The 20,376-nt window shown below is 40.2% G+C and overlaps 1 protein-coding gene across 2 annotated transcripts in view; it reads left to right on the top strand.

Annotated features, from left to right (window-relative positions):
* Positions 1-942: 942 nt before the first annotated feature.
* The window catches only part of MBNL2 (muscleblind like splicing regulator 2), a 97,654-nt gene continuing 78,220 nt past the window's right edge, over positions 943-20,376 (top strand). For both annotated transcript variants that reach the window (XM_085305967.1, XM_085305969.1), the window contains exon 1: positions 943-1,143. The gene's annotated coding sequence lies outside the window, so the exon portion shown is untranslated. The remainder of the gene's footprint in view (positions 1,144-20,376) is intronic.

Raw genomic sequence — 20,376 nt, forward strand, 5'->3', positions numbered from 1 at the left:
CAATCGCCGTTCTTTTTCATTGCCTTTCAGRTTGTGTTGCTTTCTCTATCTTTAATTTCTGCAGCTCTTGCTTAATAGTCCTTTGCTGCTTTGATTTCTTGTCCTGAAACTTAAGCAGAATTTGTGATAAAACTGGTCACCACCAGGCAACGTATACAAAGTACATCAAGCTGCCAACAGCTGGACCTGCAAATGGAACCTGGTATCATAGTCCTTATGCCTGAATCTTGATGCAAATGGACATGAGTTGTAAGCTGATCACACATCCCATAGTTTGGATGCTGCTGATACTATTTGTCTGCCCAAGGATATTAAAACGTTTATCATAGTGATTATGTTTTCATCGAGAAGCATCCTATCCGTTGTCCGTRGTAATTGGTTTCAAATTTTCTGAAAGATATTTTGTATGTATTACTGCTAAATGCAGCCAGGATATGCARTATGAAAAAGGAAACACATTTGTCTGAATTTGGCTGCCTTTTAAAAATAAAGGGGAGATTAGGTGGTTTATACTGCTCTAGCGCTGCGGGGCTAACTCTTACACGTGAAAGGAGTACTACCATTGCAGTTCTAGCATTTAAAAAATGTTGTTTGCCTATGCATTTATGATTAACAAAAGCTTTTAAAAGGGTTGCGCAAGGAATGGGTTGGCTGCGTTTATAACGGAGGGGAAGGGAGTTGTTTGCTTTTGCTGCGTATGTTCTTTCCCGAAGGTGTCACCTTACCCCGCCAGCGAAACTCCTTTGCCGCGCGAGGGAGATTCCTGGTTCATCAGTATGGGTGCATTGTTTTTACACATTACAAGTGCTGTGTTGCCGTGTCAGTCATCCTGCTACAATCAGTTTAAGAGCAGTAGGGCTGACGAACTTGGGTGCGATTGGCTGCCATATGCTGGGAGGGATTTGTTGGAAGGGAGGGCTGCAGTCTTTCAGCAACAGAGTTTAGGCTGTGTCTTTGCCTCATCATCTGAGGGAAAAATCCCCCGGTAAGGCACAGGGTTTCCTGRGCGCAGCAAAGCAGCGCTGTTGATTGTTCCACGCGAAGATTATTCATCATGGTGCAACGGGAGCGAGACCGTTATTTGTGTATATCGGATGTTTTGTTTCTTGCTGGAAATGTGCTGAATAGACAGAGCTAAACCAGGTAGGAGGATTGCTGTCTTTTATTGAATGTTTAAAGAGTTTGCTGCAGTGTGCTGCATACCATATGCGTTGCTTGGGGGAGTCGGGGAAGCAAGATTTCTCCAGCGAATGTGTACTGTTTGGGTGTAATATGTGAATTTTATGCTACCTTGTTTGCTAAAGGAATTAATTTACAAATGTATATATAGCTCTCTTCARAAATAGAACATGAGCATATGTATATTAAAAATAACACAAGTAAAAAAAGAAATAGGTCAGTATGTTTCAGAAGTACTGTACCCTAATTGGATTTTTAGCTAGGTTGTCATCTGGTAGTGCTTCCTAGCTTTAATACAGAGAATGAGTCAACCTGGAAATCTGTGAAGTTTATAACAGATATGTTTGAAGATTTGCCTGAAGTAGAATGGCTGATCTAAATAACTCCATATCAGAGGCTTTAACTAAACCAAGATAGGCTATCTTAGATACAAAGGAGCTGTACAATAAGATTACAGTATTTTATTCCCTTGTAAAAGTATCGGTATTTCTGAATACACAGTGGTTACTTGTGTTCTTGAAGGCAAGCTGATAGAGTTTTTGACATTGTAGTTCAGTTGAACATTTCCTTTGCCATTTCCAGGTCTTTGTCTTGGGAGCAAAATAGAACCTTTATATGAAAACAAGGAAAACAAGGTTAATAATACGTRCTGCAATTATCTGATCTTCATACATTTTTAATGAGGGAACACACAGCTAGCAGAATAATTTAATGAGCAGACTGGCCTTTAAAGCAATGATTTCACTATGCTGAGGCACATTAACTTTCTTGATAAGGAGGAGCTTCAGCAAGCTGTGGTGCAGATTTATGTTGAATGCTTTGGAGAGAAGGAAAAGCATATTTAGAGCGAAGTTTGTAAATTTTGAAAAGAATTAGGAGGTTCTTTTTTTTTTCTTTTTTTGTCTTTTTTTTGGGGGGGGGGGCATTACTATGTATTATTAGAGACAAACTGCACCAGACCTTACCAATTCTATGATTATTGCTGGGAGGGTCTGAGAACATTGCCTCATCATATGAGATCCTAAAGATTAAGGAAAGCCAACTTTCCTTGACTGCCATATGCGTTGTTGGTGCTCAGTACCTTTCAGGATCCCACCCAATTAGCTACCTGGCTTCAGCTGTATTATAAGAGCATAATGTGTATACAAACAGCATATTACATAGCTTTTTTTTTTTTTTTTTTTTTTCCCCTTTTTAAGACTAGCAGACCGTTGGTGGAACAGCAAGAAAGTGTTGTCTTATTTTTCCTGTAATGCCCATAAATACTGCATATAAATATTTGTATAGAATGTGAATGGAAAAATTAAGTGTATGAGCTGAGGAGGACTAAAGATCAGTGTCTTAAAGAAGAAACTAGATAAAAGGACATTTTTATCACCTAGAAAAGCTTTCAATAGGGTATTTTTGAGGAATTTTTTTTTTCCTAGCAACAATCTAAACTAGTTTGAGAACATTGCATTAAATAGATCCTTCCAGACCAGCCTTTTTACCCCTTTCCCTTCAAGGAGAGGTACAGGACAAAGCTCAAAACTTSTGTTGCCATTTCTTAACTCCTTGGAGCCTGCTCCCTGTTCAGACAAGCTTGATTCAAGCTCCCAGTTGGTAAAGACCTGGAGTGAGGATGTCAACACATCTTCAGTTTATGAACCAGTTGTGTTTAAATGCTGAGCTCTTCTAAGAAAAATCAACAGTATGAGTTTTCTGGGAATTTCAAATCTTGTATCAGAATCACTTTATTATCTATATGCTGTATCAGGTTATAGAACATTGTTATCAAAAATCCTTTTTTTAAATGCCATGGGATATGAATGTGCAGTGCATGTTTAACCTGTTCACTGACTGTGTTTAAAGCTAGTGTTTGTGTGCATAGTATGTGTTAAGCATGTGAAGCAAAGACTGATCATGAGAAATATCTTTTTCAAGCTATAAAATGTGAGCTAATGTTTTAATTTTCACAAATAAAACTATTTTCATGCATAGTTTAGAGACAAAACTTTTCAGTCTTATGTTTACAGACTCTTTCAGATAATTTTTATTTTAAGAGGCTGTTTTTCATATCACTGAGATAGCATTGTACAGAATTACCATCCCTGTGCCCAACTGACAGAGAAAAYTTGTATTCATTACTCAGTGAGATAGTTTTATCAGAAGGCCAGACAGAATACGCAATCAAGCAGACAAAGAGATTAAAAAAGTCTTTCCTGTTCAAGGTATACTTTATATGGATAGTTTGGTGGGCTTTTGGCCTTGGAGGATAGAGACTGTATTAAATACACAATGTTTGCATTTGCTATATAAATAATTGGTAGTAAAACTATTTCTAGCCAAATTCTGGTAGCTTTTTTATTCAGAGTGGTATCTTTTCCCCTTAATTGTTCTGTGGATTTAATCAGAGCTATTTGTGCAGTAATACCTTACTGTGTGCAGTCTRTCTGTTTACAAGCAATAATTATTATGTATGTAATTAGTTTCTTCATTTTCCTAAATTAGAATTTACTAATAATTTACTTGTCCTGAAGGATAGTATTGTGCTTATGGGATATTTCATAAAATCAAATCAAGTTTTTCAGTTATAAATAGGCATTTTATAGACAKGTTGAAAAAAACATAACTACAAATATTTTGAGGAGGCCAGGAAAACAGCTGTTAATGTTATAATGTGATTTCAGRTACTCATGTCTGATAACTCACCTGTTTTGTAAACGAATGTTGTTTTGTTCACAAGCATGTCAGGAATAATCTATACTATATTTATTTGTAAAAAAAAAGAGCACTGCAGAGTGCTGCTTTTTAATAGTATTGAGAGAAAAGAAAAAAAGAATTGTAGTGTTCAAATGGAGTTCCTCATTCATAAGAGCACATATGGTTTTAATTTCTTGAATTATTGGTTAGACATATTGCTGAGTTTAAACTTCGAATATTAGCTATTAGTGATTTCTTATTTTCTAATGTTATTAGATATCCCTGGCCTTACACACTTTTCTTTCTCTTTTTTGGGGAAGAAACACTTTTTTTCTTTGTAAGCCCAGTGATTTTTGTTCCCTTGTGACTAAAAACACACAGTTGTTACAATTGTAGCAAAAGAGAATATAATCACTTGCTTTAGAATTTGTCTGTATGCATTTTCTTTTTAAAAACATTTTTTTAGCCTTTGACTGTGAGACTCATTTGATATGTTGGGTTTAACACAATAYATTATGGTTAACTGGTGTGAACCAGTACAATGCAACTTGCCTGCAAATAGGCAGAAATTATAGCCTGAGGAAAATAAAACTCATTTTAAGAGGAGGAAAGCAAAACTCATTTTAAGAGGSTGTCAATGCTGAAATCAAGTTTAAGTAATAGTAGTATTAACTGCTAGAGTAATTAAACTAATTTTCTTATATGTTACTAGCAAATGCAGTGACAGTTGTTGCTTATTGATAAATGGAGTCCAAAGTCTTTTAAAAACAAACTTTTCAGCTCTGTTTGGGATAGAGGGTAGTTGGGAAGGAAAAGATTATGTATCTTCTTTCCAGAATCTGCCAACTTTTTAATCTTCTGGTGTGTGTGTATATATCTCTTTTTAAAGAAGACTTGTTACAACATCAAGCGCTCTCTTTGACAACATTGGTGATGTCAAGTTCTGTATTATCAGCTCAGTGTTCYGGGCATACTGGAAAGGAAAATTTTGGGGCTGTGAAAATGGAAGACTATTTCCAACAAGAGATTAAATGAAAAATCTTTATAACTAATACAAAGGAACAGTAATTACGTAGAGTGCTTTTTGTGCTAGTGGTTTTTATTAAAGCTGTTGAGAATTGCCAGCATTGTGCAGAATTCATCATGCTGCTCTTCCAGGAGACTCACAGGACTCCTGGAGCTGCAAGTCTGGCATCGGATCTAGTGCGCTTGAGATAGCCACCGACTCTGCCAGTTAGAAGAGCTCAGCTCTAGTTCTGGTAACTAAAAGGGAGAAATTGAGACATACACACACAGTCACTTGCTCCTGTTTTTTATGTRCAAATATGCATATGCACGTGCAGTCGTCGTCTTTGTGGTTTTTGAAATACAAAAAAACTACCTGATAAGACAGTAGGAGCGTTTTAGCAGTACAGTTCTTGCATAAAAAGCAGATGAAGAAGTAAGAACAGATGGTTCATGTCAGAATCTGTTAATTTTTTCTTTTTTCGATCAATAACTTAGAAATGTCTGAGTGGTTGATCAACACCAGTGCCAGAGGGTCTGGTTATCACACACTATTGAACTGCTGGAGACATGATTGGTACGAAGGTTCATATGTGGGTAAAAATATTTTGTTCTGCGAGAGAGTGTAGTACTTCTAACAATAGGTAGAGTTAGAGAATTCAGATCAGGGGAAAAACAGAAATAATTTCCCTATTTTGTAGTTTTACAGCAGGGAGCTAAGGTTCAGCAGGAATGCCTTTTCTGTCTCCTTTTCCTCCTCTCCTCTCCTCTTCCCTCCTCTCCTTTTTTTTTAATAAATCCAGTAAATATCGTTTCTTTTCCTCTAGCATTGTCTGCTATCCAGGCCTAATATTTCTTTCTTGGATTTCTGAGGATTGTTTTTTCTTACATTTTCTACTTTAAAGCTTTGCATACACCAAATGGCTCAAAATCCTTTTTTCACCTCAGTTTCTGAGTCTGTTGTTTTTGTGGTTTATATATACATTATAGACARTATTCTGAACTTAAAGGCTGAAACTACCGTTAAACTGTGAAGTGGCAAGATTTCCATTTATTGTCAAGAGCTCAGAATATGATTTTCAATGATGTATTTGTTTTCTACTTTAAAGCTTTCAGCAGGAAGCTTTCTCTAAGAGACTCCTTGACACTGAGGCAGGGGAAGTAACAGCCCTGTAGAGTATCAAAGCCTACCTTTAGTCCAATTTTGTGTATTTTTCCTCCCTCCTTTTCATAGCTTACTGTGCTGTTATCAACAGCTGTATAAATACTTCAACCCCGCAACAGTCGTGGTTTGTAAACAAACCAGTCTCTTGACTGTGTCCCTGGTCTCCTGACGGGCCCTTTCCTCCCGCCAGTTGCAGCTGGAGTGTAGGTGTGCACCCAGTTAATGATTCAGGACTTCAGCACTGCTTTGCATTTTATTTGTTTAAAAGATTGCCATGATAATTATGAGATTTCCCTGCCAGATATGCTGGCTGATAGCACTGTATTCCTATGCATTGCCTCTTACTGCTGTGAGGGAAGCAACGCTCGTTTTCCTGGCCCCGTCATGCTCAGGCAGCCTGACCTGCAGCCGCGGTGGCAAGGTTCGGGGCGCCCYGAACACGGGAAGCTGGGCTGTGCTTGGCCGCCCGCTGGGGCAAACGGAAAGGCAGAAATACCCTTTGCAGTCCTGGGAGCGAGGCATGGAGCTGCAAGGTGAGCAAGAGCTTGATGATTCCTGTGGATTTTAGCAGACCTTTATCTAGTGAGAGGTTTCTGCACGCGGGCTCGCGTGTGTGTGGACTGCTTGTGCTACAGATAGCAGCGCTGCAGTCCTTATTGGCATGCTAAACGTGCGCGAGCAGAGCCATGCGCTGCTGTCTGGGAGCAGTAGCATGTACATTTAAAAACTTCTCACTTTATACATGTTTTTCCAGTTCTTTTGTGCATTTTAGTGCCCTCCACCAGTCCTGGGACGTACTTTCAGCCTGAATTTTCTTTCTTTCCTTTTTTTTTTTTTTTTTTACTGCTATGATTTGGGGGTTGGAGGGAGACCCCAAAACCTGAACTTTTTCTTTGCCATGGTGTGCAAGGCATGAAAGCCTTTGAAAGTAACTGTATTGAACTGTTTAGAAAGCCTTTTTTTTTTTCTTTCTTATTTAATGCTCACTACTTTGACTGTGCAGTGGGGCCACTTTCAAAGGTGTTGCAGTCCACAGTAGCAGCTCTTTGAAGTGGCAACGCCAGCAGGAGACAAGTGGGCAGCTTAATCCTCAGTGTAAATAGATAAATAAATAAAATAAATAATAATAATAATAATAAAAAACCTTAAGTGGTGAGAAGCCACAACTTCTATTTTAAAGGATTGAGCTTGAGTGGGGGCTGACCTTCTGGAGAGCAGCTCTGCAGAGAAAGACCTGGGAGTGCTGCTGGATGACAAGTTGACCATGAGCCAGCAATGTGCCCTTGTGGCCAAGAAGGCCAATGGTCTCCTGGGATGCATTGGGAAGAGTGTTGCCAGCAGGTCAAGGGAGGTGATCCTGCCCCTCTACTCAGCCCTCGTGAGGCCTCATCTTGAGTACTGCATCCATCTCTGGGCTCCCCAGGACAAGAGASACATGGAGCTACTGGAGAGAGTCCAGCAAAGGGCTACAAAGATGATCAGAGGGCTGGAGCATCTGCCCTGTGAGGAAAGGCTGTGAGAGCTGGGTGTGTTCAGCCTGGGGAAGAGAAGACTGAGGGGGGATCTTATCAATGTGTACAAGTACCTGAAGGGAGGCTGTCAAGGGGACAGGGACAAACTCTTTTCAGTTGCTCCGTGTGACAGGACAAGAGGCAATGGGCAGAAATTGAAGCACAGGAAGTTGCGCCTGAGCGTGAGGGGGATTTTCTTCCCTGTGAGAGTGACGGAGCACTGGCACAGGTTGCCCGGAGAGGTTGTGGAGTCTCCTCCTCTGGAGATCTTCAAGGCCCGCCTGGATGCAGCCCTGTCTAACATGCTGTAGGTGACCCTTCTTGAGCAGGGGTGTTGGACTAGATGATTTCCAGAGGTCCCTTCCAACTTTACAGATTCTATGATTGAGATTTAGCTTGAGAGCAGTATGTGGAATTAAACAGCACATGAACCTGGACCTCATGCATGGAGCTGGAAATGGTTGGACTCTTTGGTACAGCATAAGGTATCACATCCTCCTCCTCTCAGTTTTCCTGTTCTCTTCTTGTCCTTCCTTCTTTCTCTGGTCTCTTGAGGAGCAGAACACAAAACCTAAAGCGTAAGGGAAGATGGTCTGAGAACAAATGCGCGTTTCTGAGCATTTTTGCTTCCGCAGGTGGCTAACTCATCCCTGAGGTGCAAAACCACTTTATCACTTCACCACTCTTGTAGGGATTTCTATGTGCAGTAATTTCATCAAGGTCTGTAGCTTTTTGGCATCTCCAGAAGATAGAACTGCGCGTTTAAGGTGGGAACCGTTCTTTTGAGGGGCCTGTGTTTCCCTTGGCATTGAAGAAGAGTAAAGAGACTGTGTTTTTCAGTCACTAGTGATGCCTTCAGATGTCTGAAGATAGGTAGTACAAATTTCCCATCTCTGAAATCTGATTTGAGGACCAGTATGTCCCTATGGATCTGTAGCCAGCTGTAGTTGCAGAACTAGGCTACATGTAAGGAATTGCAGTCTTAAAGTTGAGAAGGAAAAGAGGTCAGTTGAGGACAGAATATATCATTTGATTGGCAAATGATTCTGACTTCTAGTCATTAGGAGGTGGAGACTTTCTAATAAGGAGTTTCCATCTGAATTTATGTAGTGATTTTGATGACTGTTAAATATTCTGATTTTTTTGACATTTTAAACCAAGTCATATTTCTGACCTACAGCGCATCACCTATCCAAAGTCATCTCACCATCACCTAAATTTCACGCCTTTGTTGTTTGCCCTGAGCAAAAATGACTGCCTTCTGTATGTTTTCCTGAGTGGTAATTCACTGGTTGCCCCCTACTTCTTAGTCACATTCAGTAATCTTCATCGTTCCATGTGAATGTCATATTCTTTCTGCTGTCAAAAGCCTTGTTGTCTCTGTGTGAATGGCATCCTTTTCATAGGAGTGATCGTGCGGCTGCTCTCTCTCATTTCTAGTTCTCCTGTAATCTTCTTTGAGATGAGGCAGATCAGAACTTCATTTATTACGCAAGATTTATGTGCTTCATGAATTTATGCACTACTGTAATTCTTTTTCTATTTTGTTCTGTTTTCTGCCAATATTTCATAGAATCATAGGATCGGTAAGGTTGGAAGGGACCTCTGGAGATCATCTAGTCCAACACCCCTGCTCAAGAAGGGTCACCTACAGCATGTTAGACAGGGCTGCATCCAGGCGGGCCTTGAAGATCTCCAGAGGAGGAGACTCCACAACCTCTCTGGGCAACCCGTGCCAGTGCTCCGTCACTCTCACAGGGAAGAAAATCCCCCTCACGCTCAGGCGCAACTTCCTGTGCTTCAATTTCTGCCCATTGCCTCTTGTCCTGTCACACGGAGCAACTGAAAAGAGTTTGTCCCTGTCCCCTTGACAGCCTCCCTTCAGGTACTTGTACACATTGATAAGATCCCCCTCAGTCTTCTCTTCCCCAAGCTGAACACACCCAGCTCTCACAGCCTTTCCTCACAGGGCAGATGCTCCAGCCCTCTGATCATCTTTGTAGCCCTTTGCTGGACTCTCTCCAGTAGCTCCATGTSTCTCTTGTCCTGGGGAGCCCAGARMKGGAYRCAGKACTCRAGATGAGGCCTCACGAGGGCTGAGTAGAGGGGCAGGATCACCTCCCTTGACCTGCTGGCAACACTCTTCCCAATGCACCCCAGGAGACCATTGGCCTTCTTGGCCACAAGGGCACATTGCTGGCTCATGGTCAACTTGTCATCCAGCAGCACTCCCAGGTCTTTCTCTGCAGAGCTGCTCTCCAGCAGGTCAGCCCCCAGCTCGTTCTGGTGCCTAGGGTTATTTTTCCCTAGATGCATGAGTCTGCACTTGCCCTTGTTGGACCTCAGGAGGTTCCTCTCTGCCCAACTCTCCAGCCTCTCCAGGTCTCTCTCAATGGCAGCCCAGCCCTCTGGTGTGTCAGCCACTCCTCCCAGCTTGGTATCATCCGCAGACTTGCTGAGGAGGCACTCCGTCCCCTCGTCCAGGTCATTGGTGACAAGGTTGAACAGGATGGGACCCAGTACTGAGCCCTGGGGGACTGTACTAGCCACAGACCTCCAACTAGACTCCATGCCACTGATGACGACCCTCTGAGCTCTGCCTTTCAGGCACTTCTCAATCCACCTCACTGTCCACTCATCTAACCCGCACTTCCTGAGCTTATCTAGGAGGAAATGTTCTACTTCTCTTGGACTCATCAGCTGCTGAGTATTTTGCTGAATTTTTCGTAAAATTGCCCATAATGTCTACAAGATGTCTTTCCTGAGTGGTAGTGTCTTGTTGTGTGTATGTTATTGCTTTTGATTTTTTTTTCCCCATGTGCATTTTTTTGCCTATATTTATGTTAAATTTGTATGTCATTTCATCACCCAGTATACTTGATATAATGAGATACTTCTGTATTCAGAAGTTGGCAGTTGGCTTGAAGTCTGACTTCTAAATATTTTGGTATTATCTGCAAACTATCTTTATTTTTCAAGATATGTTGCAAAGAGCAGAAGGGGAGGACTCTGTTGGTAGTGTTCTTTGTGAAAGTTACAGCAGATTATTAGAAGTAAAAGCATACTATTTAACCACATAATTTTGTTGGTTTTGGATGCTCTTGTATAATTTGTTGGCCCTAAATGTCTACTCTAACTTCACTCTTCATACCATCTGCAAATATTTTACACTTTTAGCTGCTACTTTTAACTTTAAATTTCTCTAAACAACCATAAGATTCATAGCATTAAGAGTGACTGTGCCTCCAAAATCATGAGGATTGAGTCTCCCAAATCATCAGGTTGCAGAGGGATTAATTTGCTTTCTTTTTGTTAGATTTTAAAATTTTAGGATTTATATTTTCTAACTTCTCTCTGCAGTTATGAGAATTTCACTTTTAAAAATATAAAATGACGTTCCCTTGTAAACAAATTTTAGGTGATACGGCTTTATCGTATACAGTCAGTGTTTTAAGACTTCCTGTGGAATGGGAGAGAATTAGCTGTGCCTCAGTAGAATTGTGCAGTGGTTCCTTAAACTTGAGTTTGTATGATTCTTGTGGTAAGAATCTGTATAGGTTATATTCTAAAAGGTAGATGAAATTAAAGCAGAATTAGTAGTAGTGTTGTTTTTTATTATATGTGGTAGAGCTTAGGGAGATAACCACCTTGATCTCAATCCTCTTGGCCTCTGGATACCAAGATATCCAGATATCTGGATACTTCACTTAGGAGGAAGGTACATGGTGATCTTTATCTTTGAAGTGCCACATCTGGAAGGTAAAAATGAGTGATTTAAAATAGGACTTCAGAAACGGCAGACTATTTTTCACTTTTGTGTTTCTACTTTTGTGATTTAAAGTGTCTGAACTTTTTTATCTGTGTGCTTCTACTGATTCCAGTGCTGCAGTTACAAAATTTAGGTGGCTGTGTCTTGTCTGTCAGCAGGATTGTTCTTTAAGTCATCCTTACAGACATTTGGTGAATGAGTGCCGGTAAGGAAGCTACAAAACAGGGGACCTTAAATTATGGATCTCCACTGAATTTTATAAACCCATGATAATTAATAATAAAAAAAAATTTAATATGTAAATTGAACAAACTTTGTTTGTATGAAATCCTGAAAGCATAAATCTAGAATACCATTGCATCTTCTTTCAGTCTGAAGACTCAGAGTCTTTCAGTCTCTCCTTTTTCTGTCTTCTTATAATAGTGCTTTTTTTTTTTGGTAATGGACAGGCAGTTCTGTTGAGTTAATGTAAAATGGTACCATGGTTATTACTATTTCGGATGATGGACAGAGGAAGAAATGTGGAGAAAGGCCTTTGAAGTAGGTCTTCAGGATTTTGAGAGTCTATGCATCGTAATAAATCAGATAGCTCTGTGAAAGCCATATATTGGTTATGTATACTTTGCAGCTCATAAAGTTGCACAGGATTGCTTGAGGGCATAATCTTAACACCGAGTGATTTGCTTGGTTTGAACTTTTTGTTGGTCTGGTTTGAATTTGCATGTTGCTTGCTTTTCTCAGTCCTGGGAATAATGTAGGAAATGAAAGAACTACCAAGTGGCACAAGTCAACATATGAATATAAGCTGGAGGTTAGAAAAGGTAACATCTCTGATTTTGCTTATAAACACATGGTATTTGATCCTAAGTGACAGTTTTGGTGTTGATCAAATTAGGAATGTTTTTGCGCTATCTGTGGTTTCAAAAACCTTGTAACACATGAACTTGTCTTCAAGGAAGGAAGTACTAGGAAAAATCTGACATTATCTTTTAAAAATAGTGCTGTCTATTAAGGTGAAATTTATGCAGGGTTAAAGCAAGTTTTTGAATTTGAAATTAACACAAGTTACTCAAGATGCATAAAAATGGTGTAGTGTAAAGCAAAATGTGGATTCAGATATCTATGTAGTACAGCAAAAACGTTAAACTTTTAAAAGGACAGAACTATTGAGACTTACTTTTAACAGTCTAAGTTTTACATTGGAGTATGAGCAGAAACCCCTCTCTTGTCCAAAACCAGCTGGATTGACTTACTGTCACAAGCATATCCATTGCACTGGAAACATGCCTGAACACCAGGCTGTGCTTAGCAGTGCTGTTATCCCCAGCAGTGGAGATAAATCTGTACGGTTATAGGTAAGCAGAGATTGTAGAAAAAGGTCTGGAAAAAATACTCTATCAAAACATTTCTGTATTCGGTGGAAATTTTCATTGAAAAAATATTGCACCTCTTTCTTTCAGTAAGATGAAAGAACTCCATTTCAACTTTCATACTGAAACACTGTTTATAATTTATGCCTGAATAAATGTACTTATCTATGATAATATTTAAGTTACAATAAAATGACTCAACTATATGTAAATAAAGTGTTCAGGTGGAATTGCTTCCATATTGCTAAAGTTCTTTTTCTTTGATGTTTTGACTTTTCAGCTTTGGGGAAGCATCAAGATATTGAAATTTTCTTCAGTTTTCAGCAAGTCCTAGTGAGAATGGGAAAGACTTTCTAGTGCTGTCTTTTCTTATTAAATGAGTTAAAACAGAGAGGGATAGTCATTTCAGATGTTGAAAAAGTTTATGATTTGTTGGTTTGAGTCAGTGACCTGCATCTGTGTAGAATTGAGGAATACTAGGGCTGACACTGCCTAATTCAGTTAAATAACGTCCTCAAGGTGAGTATTGCTTCATGAGTCCAATATTCTTTTAACTTTAAAGCTAACAGAAAAGGAAGGCTTTGTATATTGAAGTTGTATTTACAATATCTCGACAGGGTTTCTTCTTCCAGAAATCTGCATGTGGTTCATGTCTGATTTTACTTTTTGCAGGTAATGAACTATAGTCCCGCTTTTTGCATGTGGCAGAAAAATAGGTATGAACTCATCTGATGTCATCTCTATAAACTGTTAAGCCCTCAGGGTTTCTTCTTAAGTATCTTCTCCTTCTTTTAAGTCCTTTGTCTCCCATTATTTATTCAAAAATAAATATGTTATTTTCTGAAATGAAAATGGGTTAAAAAGTAATTTTCTTCTGGTGGCAGCAAAGAAGTGGTGAGCTTCTCCGACCAAGAGAGATGTATTTGAAAAATTAAAACAACAGATCGATATGACCCATTTTTAGCATGTCACTGCTTCTTAGTCAGCTTTCAAGCAAAAAGAAAGTTCAGTAGCGGTATTGCACATTAAAAACAAAAATTCATTATCCTAGAGAGTAGAAAAGAATTAATGTTCACTATGGTAAACTGCATCTGCAGGCAGTTCATGTGCACTTCTTCCAGCTGTAACTCATTCCTTCTGGTTAAGAATTACAGAGAAATTTTCAAGATTTCCTGGAAAGCTAATGTTCACCAGAATTTGCAACTAGTTTGAGAAAGGGCATTCTCCTTATTTGCTGTCAGTTGCAAAAACACTGTTTTTGAGGAAAAGAATTATTTTCTTGAACTCGTGATAGATATTTGTTAACAAAATAGGGGTCCGCGTAGTGCAGATCTATTGTATTCCAGGGAGAGTAAATTTCTGTTATGTGTCATCTAATGTAATATGCATAGCCTCAGAAGTTTTAAATGGTTTCTTGTAGACAAATAAATGACATGAATTTTGAAATGAAAGAGTCTTTTACTGTCATCTCCACAGTGGGCATGATTGGATATTATTTTTATTCACCCTGGAGGACCAAAAAATAAAGGAGGGCAGAGTTTTTCTATTCCAAACAAAAAGCAGGCTATCTTTAGAAGAGACCAATGAACCTATTTAATAGCTGTTTTTCAGGTATTAAGAAAAGCCCCCAAAATTCTTGTTTTTTCCTTGACTAGGAAGGAGCTTTGAAAAATGGCTTTTAGTAGGAAAATTTCTGCTCTTGTCATATAAAGGACGAGTTTTCAGTATTTTAAAAAGATGTGGAAGAGTTGCTGGTGAAGGTACGTGGTTGCAGTCTTAACAACCTGACATTCATAGGCTAAATTAAAGTTAGATCACCATCTTTTCAACTGTTGTAAAACAGCGTGTGTGCCCATAATGCAGGCAGAAAGGGCAGCTGAGTACTTGTGGTACCACGGGCCCTGGTGAAGGCTCGCTGGGGCAACCCTCTGAGAAGCTGAGCCGCTAAAGGTGTGATTTTTCGCCTGCGCTAAAACGCTTTGCGGTCGTGATGAGTTGCTCCTTCCAAAATGTGTTTGAGGTGGTTGTGAAACACGTAGGGTCTGGCATAGCCCAAAGCCTGTGCGCAGCCCTGGGTCTTCAGGGCCCGCTGGCAGGTTCAGCTTGGTGTGACCACCCGCAGGGTCGTGAAGGTGTTGCTTCTGTGCGTCCTCCTGCCTAATGCGCCCTGGAGTGCCGGGGGAGGTTTTAAAAACACGCTTCTCAAAGCTGCGCCTTCGTTGGAGGCAAAAGGGGATCTTTCTCTCTCTCTCGCTTTGCAACTCATTCATGGTAATAAGCAAAAACAACAGTATAGACTTAGCAAAGGAGTTTTTTAGTCAGTCACTTAGTTACTCCCTGGCTACACTGGAGCCTCGCACGGATTTGTAAACAGCAGAAGTCTTTAAGTGTTTCCTTCATACCCACTCTCCTCTCTCATGGGTCCAGTCTCTTGTCAGTGATTCAAAACCAGTTACTCCCTCCTAGTATCCACTTCCCAGGCACGTGCTGATGAAAGCCTCTTCTCACAGAGCAGTGTTCAAAAAGGTGCTGGGCAAATCCATGTAAGGAAAATCCGGTGAGACCTATTAAATACAAAGATATCAGTCGCATATTCCTGGAGGCTAGGAGAATATTCACAGAAATTACCATGCTCTGCTTGCTCCGTTCTCATATTTTTCTGTAGGCATCTGATATTGGCCCCTGCTGGAGACAGGATACGGGGTAGAAGGTCTTCTGGCTTAACTGCTGAAGTTATTCTTACAAACATACTTCAGCGTGCTGTCCTCAGTTAAAATGTAAATGGGAAAAATGGCACAGAAATGCACGTACTCTGTTTCAGAGCTCTGCTGCTTCTTGTGGAGAGTCTGTTTCTTTATCAGGATGGATTTAGTACTTAAGACATAGTCAGAGTTAATAGCATTAGATAGTTCTCTTGCTGTACGCTCCTCAGGAGCTTTGTTTGGACGTGCTGTGCAACTTCCCAGAGCTGGGTAATTTACTGGAATACGTTATTAACAATGTTACTGGCAGTCTTGAACATATTTTCAGCTTGCGAGTTTAGCATGTCTTAATTTACCTGGAGTCATGGTTTATTTGGATCTTGCTTTCCTCCTGGCTTTCGCTGGGAGGAGATACTGTTTGTCACGTGAATAAAAGCTTTTGTAAGGATTCTGTTTCCTAGGCGTAGTGTAAAACTGGAGTAGAGAAAATAGAGACTCAACAGCAGTGTAAGCCCTTTTAAATTCTGCTCCTTTGTAATAACATGTTATTGGTGCTTTGGCAGGTGAAAACAGTCATGACATCATGTCATGAGCATGTCTCTGTATGCCTGTCCAGGGCTAGAAAAAATATAGAGCACATAAACATACTTTTGTATAAATATTTTTAGACTCCTGAAAAATACAATGCAGGTCCACAGCTGGGTGGACCTTCTAATGTACTGGGGTTCCCCCCTTTGGGGAATTTGTCTTGATTAATAGATATTGCATGGTACACTCTGCCAAAAGCAAAACATTGTCCATAGGAGGCCAAGTGATGCATCATTGCTGCTGGGCATGATTAACTAAGTTCACAGAAGTACAGTAACAAAAATTACTTCAGCCCTCTTGTCAAGGTTGGAGCAGAATTTTATATATGAAATTCAAAAACCTAGAGAATTAAATCAGTTTTCTTTTGAATTGAGAACATGTTTAAGTTATTGACGAAGAGAAGATACAGATCAAGAAAAAGAGTAGAAGGTGCAGTGGAGTAGGATGAAAATTATTGTAAAAGCCCCAAAAAATGTTTGCTAGAAGGAGAAAAATCTGTTTTCTGCATTTTAACTGAAGTATAATGAGCATTAGTTTTATCAGCATGACTGCTAAGCGCTCTGATGTTAGCAAATATTCTTTGGGGTTCCAGTCATCTACAGACTTGAACTTCAAATATTTCACGGTCCATTCCCAGTGTAGTATGATGTATCGCTGAAAAGGTCCTGAGCCGTATTTGTTGTTTCACGGTTGATGGTACACTTTCCTCACCTATTTCCCAGAGGACAAAGGACATTAGTGCTATTATATTGTAAAGCCAGCTTTAAAGTAAACCGGTAGATTTTCTGAGTAAGCTCATTGCTCTACTGTAAATAGCATGGAACATACTAAAAAACCTGAACCGCGGTTAGAGAAGCAAAAGGATCAACATCTCAGATTAGCGATTTTGGCAAACAGAATATTGCGCATTTAGCAAAACTGATTATTTGTAGATCACGCTTAGTTCAAATAAAACAGACCTGTATTTTCTAACCTGTCCCTGGACTTCTGTCATCTTAGCTAAAGTGGTTAAAATTAACTCTCAGTAAATTATTCATTTGAATTATACTTGACTAAAGCGTCCATCTCTGGTTGTATAACAAAGATGTTGCAATAGTTATCTCTAAGTCAGGCAAAGAAATAACTTTTTTTTTTTTTTTTTTTTTTTTTTGAAGGTCCAGTCCAGAGACTTGAATTCAGTAGAGTTCAGGTCAAATTAATAAAAAGACTGAGAATAAAATTCTAGTATTTATGGCGCCTGCGCACTTGTTCAAACTACTCTGTAGCTGCTCTGATCAAATTTTTCTGTTTTCTTCCTCTCTTGAGCAGTAACAATTTATTCAGTGAAAAATGAAGTCTGCTTTCAGTCTTAAATAAGTAAATAAATGATTAAAGAAATGTTCACAAATTTCATTTTTAATTTATTAAAGAGAAAGCATTCATTGCTTTTCACTATAATTGAGTATTTTTTCCTAGGAATGTTATGGTTTTCCATTCATATTTGCCATGGAAGAGCAGATGATGTTTCATGAGTCTTTTGTTTTCTTTGGTTTCCTGAATATAGGGGATTTTTTTTTTGTGATATCCCATTTTTTTTAATCACTTTCTTGGGGCATGTCAGCTTATTCCCCATCCAAAGGTATTATTTTTGTGAGTTCACAATAGTTCAGGGAAGAGCTAGCGGCCTCATTCTGTGTTCAGTACTCAAATTAGGGGGTTTGGACTAGCTGATCTGCAGCGATCCCTTCCAAACTCAACTGTCCTGTGAAATTTTACTGACCTATGCAGAAAGACATTGTTACACTCTACCATACACTGTCTAGTTTCGCTAAATGCTCTTAATATTGGGTTATATGTTTAAAAAAAAAAGGTTAGAAATTGGTTTAGGAGAAGAATACAAAACTGGCATTGTATTCACTGATGAGCGATACCTCAGTTTTGTCATATCACTTTCTGGTCTCTATTTCCTAATCTGGTAGGCTGGCAAAGTGAGAAAAGCTTATCTAGCACAGAGAAATCTTCTTGCATGGTCAGTCTTTAAGAATGTAACTTATTCAAATGTGATTAAGGAGCATGCCAACTGTCATATTATTTGTCTGCAAACCAACTTTTTTTTCATCCACTTTAGCATCTTTTGAAGTAAGATCTTCTCTGTATTGGCTAGCAGAGGATTTTGCAGTGAGGCTTATAATAGTGTGAGATGACTCAGAGTCAGCCTTGCTTTCCAGGGATAGGGAGTAATTGAGGTGAATTTAGGTTATTTTAGAGATTCCCCACATTACAGGAGCGTGCAACAAAGAATAAGACGTGCCGCAGTAGGAAGGACAGCCCGAGTGCAGAGGAGGGAACGGAGATCGCTTCAGCGTGTGGTTTGTGGTCCTTGGCCTTCAGGTCTGCTGTGTGCTTCACCAGGTGTGAGACATGGCCAYGCGGTCACGCTTCTGTCAAGTTAGCCAGCAGGGTTGGTGGCCACTCTGTGGTTCTGTGTGGGCTTTATTCTGGACTTGGAGAGAAGGATCGTGAGTGAGCCAGCGTAACTCTGAGCTGAGATGAATGGACAGCGGGTGATCTGTCAGAAAACAGCTTGGAACAGAATTAACTTTTCCAAAATTATTAATGTATAACCTACTCTACCGGTTCAAATATGGGACCGACATGCTGTCATATCGCTGGGGTGTGGTGTAATGATTTGGTAAGAGGAGCTTTATGCCCAGCTTTAGCTTACGATCAAACTGCAGCCCTCCTCTGCTGAGCTTCTGGGCAGAGCCCAAAGAAGGGCAAGCGCAAACAGGGCTGGGGGAGACAAGGCACTGGCAGGTAGGTGGGATTTAAAATGGTGCCGGAGTGCGCTCGTGTGGTTGTGGCCATTTGATACACAGCTACTATTCAATTTTGAGGCCTTGAATGCRGTTTCAAGCACAAAGAATGAAAAATAATTATACTTTTTAAAGAATGCAGCGGTGAGCTTTAATTGAAAAACCAAGAACTGTCTTTTGGACTGAACTACCTGCCAGTGCCCYGTCGAAATGTCAGTCTCCTAAGGGCTTTGAAACTGGAATCTGCTGTGCAGTGCCAGTAAGTGTGATTTAGTGGGATTTGGATGTCTTTTCCTTTGGCCTTTGTTATTTTAGAAATTTACCTTAAGGATGAAGGGGCACGCTCAGTAGTTGTCAGTCTTTGACCGTCTGTATTTTCATAGAGAACATCTGAGGTATTTAATGTGGCCTAGTTCTGCTTTATATGGAGGAATCCCTATGCATTAGATTTATATTGGGAATCTTTCCACTAGGTTTTGGCTATAAATGTAGTGTGCTGCAAAGCAAGTTTCCTTCGTGGTTATGGTGAGCTGCTGAAGGATTAGCAAGGTTCGGAAAGGGAGGGAGGGTCTTCGACAGGAGTCTATAAAGTATTCCGGTAGGTAGTATTCAGGGGTTCGCAGAAGCCATTACCAGAGGAGTGAGATGCTGCTGATCAGCAGGATTGTGGCTTTGCACAAGGCAGAGAGCTCGTGGCTCCTGCTGTGTTTGGGACTCGCCAGGAGCTGCCTGGGAGCCTCTCATGGCCCCGGAGCCGCTGCTGGCCCCGCACCAGCCTTCCCATGCCTTGGCCCACCCGAGGGCCTTTGCCTAGCGCATGACCCGACTTCCCAGCGTCAGTACCGAAACCAAAGACCAGCGAGAACRGTAGCTGTTGGAAAAAGTGTTCAGAAGGATCACGTGGCGCTGTGATTCCTGAAAGCTTGACTCCTTGCCAGCGATCTGAAGATGTGTCCGTGGAGCTTGGCACATTGGCTAGTCACTGTGTTTCCATTTCAGGGGATGTCCTGGGGCATGTGGGAATCGTATTTTGTCCTATATTGCCTGTTACAGTGCCATCCTGAGCAAGGTCACTGACCCAGAAGTAGTAACTTGTTGATGGGAGGGAATGGTTGGACCGTCAGAGTTTAGTTTATCCTCAGACCAGATGTGTGGAGCTTGCTGAACATCAGACTCATGAGGACCTGGAACCGTTGATAAGGTTATCCTCTGTTAAAGCTGTGGTTGCTAGGTCCTGAACCTAGGCGATTCCTATGGTTAAGAATGTCCAACAGTTTTTGTTACAAGAGTGTGTGTTTTCAGCTGCTAATAACTTCTAGCAACCACCTTAAAATATCAGCCTGAAATCTGATGTGCCTGATGTCTACTGATGTCTAGGTTTATTTTTTATTTGTTTCTTAAAAATTATTTCTAAAGTGAATTTAGGGCTAAGGGTGCAATTCTGAGGAAGTAACCGAAATAATTTTGTGTTTGGGTATGTAAGCATGTAAAAGTTGCGATAGCAACCTGCTTGAGATCAAGAACTTGGAATTTGGCAATAAAATTTCCCTGCAGTTAGAGATAYGACTTCGGGCCTCTTAAGCAAGTTACTGTATTTGACTAAGCCAAAA

This window comes from Rhea americana, unplaced genomic scaffold (genome assembly GCF_003343005.1).
Source record: "Rhea americana isolate MKP2758 unplaced genomic scaffold, rheAme1 scaffold_23, whole genome shotgun sequence".
Taxonomy (NCBI): domain Eukaryota; kingdom Metazoa; phylum Chordata; class Aves; order Rheiformes; family Rheidae; genus Rhea; species Rhea americana.